General features: G+C 45.7%; 1 long non-coding RNA gene across 1 annotated transcript in view; it reads right to left on the bottom strand.

Annotated features, from left to right (window-relative positions):
* Positions 1-4,480, bottom strand: part of LOC135806789 (uncharacterized) — a 5,089-nt gene extending 609 nt beyond the window's left edge. Inside the window, exons 1-3 of the long non-coding RNA XR_010551275.1 lie at positions 4,349-4,480; positions 3,047-3,124; positions 2,666-2,734 (exon numbers count right to left, since the gene is read on the bottom strand). This is a non-coding gene — a long non-coding RNA (uncharacterized LOC135806789). The remainder of the gene's footprint in view (positions 1-2,665; positions 2,735-3,046; positions 3,125-4,348) is intronic.
* Between the last annotated feature and the right edge of the window lie 834 nt (positions 4,481-5,314).

Below are 5,314 nucleotides of genomic sequence, written 5' to 3' on the forward strand. Positions count from 1 at the left end.
GTGCAGGTCACTGAGTTTGTCCTGATTTCGGTTTTCTGATACGGATAGCCTGGCGAATTTACTTGCCAGCGGATGTACACAGCGTACAGTCACACAAAAACACCGAAATCCTAAGACAGGACGTATGATATCATGTAAACTTGACTGATTTCCGGGCTGTGAAACACGAAAATTTGAGCTGAACGCAAGTCGCGGCTTGGCAGGGTTAACCCTTATCTCCTCTTACATGACTGTATTGTTTTCGCTTAGTATTAGCTTAAAAACTCGGACGTTGAGCCAATAGTAATATGGAAAGAGAAAGGCCCTCGCTTGGCCTCCCCTCTTCATGTATTTTTACATACCTTTGAGCCTCCCAAGATGGGTGGTCTGTTGCCTTTCGAGTTGTAGTTAGACCGGTGTATCCAATGGTCTTACTAGTCTCGTCATCATCATCCCATAACGTTCGACATTCTTTGTTGCCGAGGGACATAGCTCGTGCATATCTTCGTGGCGCATCCGTTCCCCTCATTGGAACTTTTCGCACCCGAGCCTTCCAAGTTGGAAGGTTTTTGGTTTCCATTTCATGGATGTGTCGGAGCTAGGTGTCAGGTCATCGAATGTCTCGATATCCGTTGTCAGTTTTGTGCATTGTTGTCGCACTATCTGACTGTATATTATCTCGTTACCTTGGTTACCTTGGTGGACTGTTAGTCATAACTAGTAACTTATACGTCCTTTTCTCTTTCCATATTATTAGTTTCTTTTAAATGGAAAACCTTACACACACACCATCTTCAATCCAAGTGGTCTCTTCGCTGCAAAAATAATTCTCAATCAAATTTTTGGCCAGGAGCCATCACCAGGCATCCTGATGATGGCTCCTGGCCGAAAATTTGATTAAGAATTATTTTGCAGCGAAGAGATCACTTGGATTGAAGATGGTGTGTGTAAGGTTTTCCATATTATTAGTTTGTTTCTTTTTTAATAGAGGTCGGAGGCGGACAATAATTTTCAAGCGAAGGTAAGTACTACGCAAGTATCCACGCAAACGCACACATCCATTCAAATAAGGCATTAGTCATAAAGTAACCGAACGTTTTCGGTCCCTTCTCATCAAGGATTGTAGAGGGAATGGCTCAAGTTGGAAAGACTAAAACTTACTTCCTCCGCGTCATCGAAATTGTCGCAGTTTGACTTTTGGTGTAAAACGCGGTATTTACTCACCAGCACTCGTACCAGAGGCAAGGAATCGGACATAGGCGATAGTCATCAGTATAGGGTGACGGCAAAGTTCTATTTTCTGTTATTGGAAGCTGGAATTTTTGAACTAGACGCAATTTCTTCGCTGATGTCGCTGCGCTGGTAATTTCGACTCGCTGAGATCGGTCAGGCGTTGCAGCCTGCACATTTCTCGTGCTTATGGCCATTCACTCAAGCCCCACTGATCACTGTTTTACCTTAGCTGGGGTGAGAATGACTTCGTGGAACAAGTGGCAGCGCCTGGAGAAACATCGAGGGGTCGGCAAACTAAATGCCTTCAACAGCGATAAAATTTGTCGCTCTGGCTGAGACACTCAGTACTAGTACATGATTGTACCTGCAAGAGCCGTGTAGACTCTACACGTAGTGCTAGTGATGCACGCGCAGGTCCCGTACCATGGTATACCAGTGATGCTGAAAAAGAGGGCGCGCTGGACGTGATACTACACTTACCTGCATGAGCTGTGGGCATGCCACGGCTAACAAACGTTCATTTCAAGATCGAGGTGATTCCGAGGTGATTCCGCCGACGGTAATCAACCGACCTCGCAACGATCGTGTATTCTTACTAGGCTTCGTTGGTGGTGAAGTAGAAATCATCCAGAGCTAGCAGACGACAAGCATAGCAGCTCTTGTCCTGTGGAGAAAGTCAAAGCGTTTGAGATGAGGCGCGACCAACTTTCAACCTTCCTTGAAATATTTCGGAACGATATTTTTGCGTCCATTGACATCAGTGACGACGAGGACTTCATCTCTGCATGAAAACTCTCAGTCCAATTGTCCTGGAACGTTACTCTAGTCTTCAGACTATCATACTGTGTAATAAGTTTTGAATGGCTTAGTTTATGGAGTTGTCAGTAACAAGTGACAAGTCACTAGTCAAACTGCGACAATTTCGATGACGCGGAGGAAGTATATAGCATGAAGATAGTGGGATAACGACACTCGTGACAAGGTGGAAAATTATCAAGTTCAGAACAACACAAATCTCATTTATAGACTCGGATGGAGAGTCAAGGACAAGGATAAATTTATGGAAAAGAAAAAAGACCAGGGAACTATAAGTTACGCTATGATATCCACTAACACCACCAGTTACTAAAACACATCCTACACAGCTGAGACTTTCAGCTCTTGCTTGTCTTGGTTGCGCTCGCCTTCCCCTCCTATGTTATCATATAACTTAGAACCTTCCAAGTTGTAAGGCTGTTGGAGTGCGCATCCAAGACGTGCTAGAGCTGATAGCCAGTTAGGTGTAGAATGTCAGTATAGTCGGTCAGTGTCGTGCAATGTTATCGCATGAGCTGATTGTTTAGTAACTGGTGGTGTTAGTGGACATTATAGCGTAACTTGTAGTTCCTTGGTCCTTTTTCTTTTCTATAAAAATAGATATCAGTGAGTGATGCATAAAGCACAGCGGAATTACCAGTATTGCCTTGGATTTGGTTGGTCCAGCCCTGGCATGGCCCGACTGAAATATTGCAGTGGACAAGATCTGCACTTGGAAACACGGATCAGAACAACACAACGATTTCTTTCACTCCAAGGCATAAGCAATTTGCAACACACAAAGAAAACACACTTGTCACAAGTCGGCATAAAGTGACCGCATCATCTCCATGCATAAAGAAGGTTGGACAGGGGAACACAGGCTCCTTCAGAGTGAAGCATTGAATTGATTGGAAACCACATCGTCAATGCTTCTAACGTGTATGTTAATCCTACAATTCTAGCGGTGCACACACAACACTTAGACCACTACTGTTTCTCGGCATGAATTTCTTGATGGTAATGCTCACAAACAAACCTGTGGGGCAGACTGGTCCTGGGCAGTCAGGTATGCACCGCTGGGCTGAAGCGATATATGTTGACCCATGTGTACACGCTGCAGAGACAAGGAGAAGCAATTGAATTAAAAAAATGTTCCATTACTAAATGTATGCTAGTTCAGTTCGGTATATCACCGGATGAGCGGATACGAATTTTAGTTCTGCAATGCATGAGTGCACTTGTGCCAGTGGTTGTGAGACTTATCCACTCATCCCCACCGTTAGGTGCTGCATCTGTCGCTAGGGTTTACCGGGTGTTAGCGGCCGTCGTGAGTTCCCTTCGGGAACGGACACGATAATTTACTTTACTTAATGCATGAGTGTACTGTATTCACGCATAGCATGCTTGTACAGCGCCACTGTACTGCACATACAGGTGTATGCACACGTGTCTGGCCACGAGGGCTCCTGTACTGCATGTACTGTTGACCTTGTCACACCAGCCACTTCCTCTCCTCTCATCCTTTTCTGTTCAGGTGCAGTGTGTAGTATGGTGGGTTTAACACCGTACAGACTCAGGGGTGTTCGGTTTCGATCTACAGGTTTGGGTAGAAACTACAGTGCGGGCCAGAGAAATCCAACCTCATGAATAAAGTAGCGCCGTGTTAGAGTGCACAGACCATTGTTTGTAGTGCTAGGGCTGCGTAGTGCACAGACCACTGTTTGTAGTGCTAGGGCTGCGTAGCGCCGTGTTAGAGTGCACAGACCAGTGTGCGTAGTGCTAGGGCTGCGTAGCGCCCGGCAACGCTATTTTATTCATGAGGTTGGATTTCTTTGGCCAGCACTGTACTTCTTTCGGTAGGTGCATTCCTTTTCTTCTACTCAAAAGAGTAGATTCTACTTTTCTCTACCGGCTCTACCAGGTTTGAAGCTGGTGGAGGTTGTTAAAAGTTGGTAGAGGTACAGGATATCTAGCAAGATCAAGGAGTTGTACAAAACTGTATACAGAAGAGAAACAGTTTACGTACATATCGTGAAGAATTAAATCCAGTAGGACAGCGTTCGTGCACTTACCTCTACCTTCTACCCCATGGGGTAGAATGACTCTACGCTATCAGGTAGCTAAAACGAACGTAGCCTCAGTGTGCACTGTGCTCCACCCCAGAGTACTCCAAGTCGAGATCTCATTGCCAACTTTCGCCCCCTACACATAGTGCAAGCAATGTAGGTGCCACTGCCCGCAAGAAGTGCCCACTTTCTACAGAGATGCACTCACATGGCAGCAAACACATGAGACCACTGTATCTACAGCTGTTCCAAGTCAAACACCATGTACATACCTGAATCGTTCGTCGCCTGTACAGGGCAGTCGCCTATGAAGCGTATGTTGCGTACATAGTATATAGCGTTCGACGTGGACATGATAGAAACAGGCCCTGAGTGCAATGCCAGATCAGAATTGACATAGTAAACCCCGGTGTTGCGATATCTGGTGAGCAGAGGACACAAAGAATGACAGTACATACAGGCAACTATAGCGACTGCTGCAACGAGTGCAGAGCCTATTAACATGTGAAACTTCCCGTTTGTGGGGCCGGACATGGCAGAATGCCTCATTGTGTAGCAAATCGCAACACAGCTATAAATACTACTTGAAGTATTATCTTTTAACAGCAAAGTTGATACATGAAGGGACCGCGATGGGACAGATCAATGAACGCATGCAGCACGGACGCCACTACAAGTTAAGGTGAGGCCTTTGCTTAGAATTATTTGCATTATTTGCATGTGAGCTGAAGATTGTGTTGGTGCTTGCAGTTTTGATGTATCTCTCGTTTTCTCTTTGCTCAAGTTGTATCTGTCTAATATGTATCTTGGCTTCCAGTAGTGCAGACATTGCTGATGTTAAGGCTCAACTGATGCAAGAGTTGTCCGATGTATTCGACGATTCCCAGTTGAAGCCCATAGCTGGTCCTCCCATGGAGATAAAGCTTCAATCTGATGCCACACCAACCTGCATTAAATGGTGGCCGCGCAATCCCATTCGCCTACCGAGATCAGATAAAATCTCAACTGGACTACATGGTGATCAATGGAATTATTGAGCCAGTCACTGAACCGTCAGACTGGTGCCACCCAATCGTCATCGCAGACAAGAAGACTTCCTCTGAGAAACGCCTGACCGTTGATTTGCGTAAACTCAACGACCAAGTCTGCAGACCTACACACCCAGCTCGTACTCCGCGTGACGCCGTGACAGCTATCGGTAAAGTCCGTTTCTTCACCACGCTTGACGCTCATCATGG

The sequence above is a fragment of the Sycon ciliatum genome, chromosome 1 (genome assembly GCF_964019385.1).
Source record: "Sycon ciliatum chromosome 1, ocSycCili1.1, whole genome shotgun sequence".
In the NCBI taxonomy this organism is placed as follows: domain Eukaryota; kingdom Metazoa; phylum Porifera; class Calcarea; order Leucosolenida; family Sycettidae; genus Sycon; species Sycon ciliatum.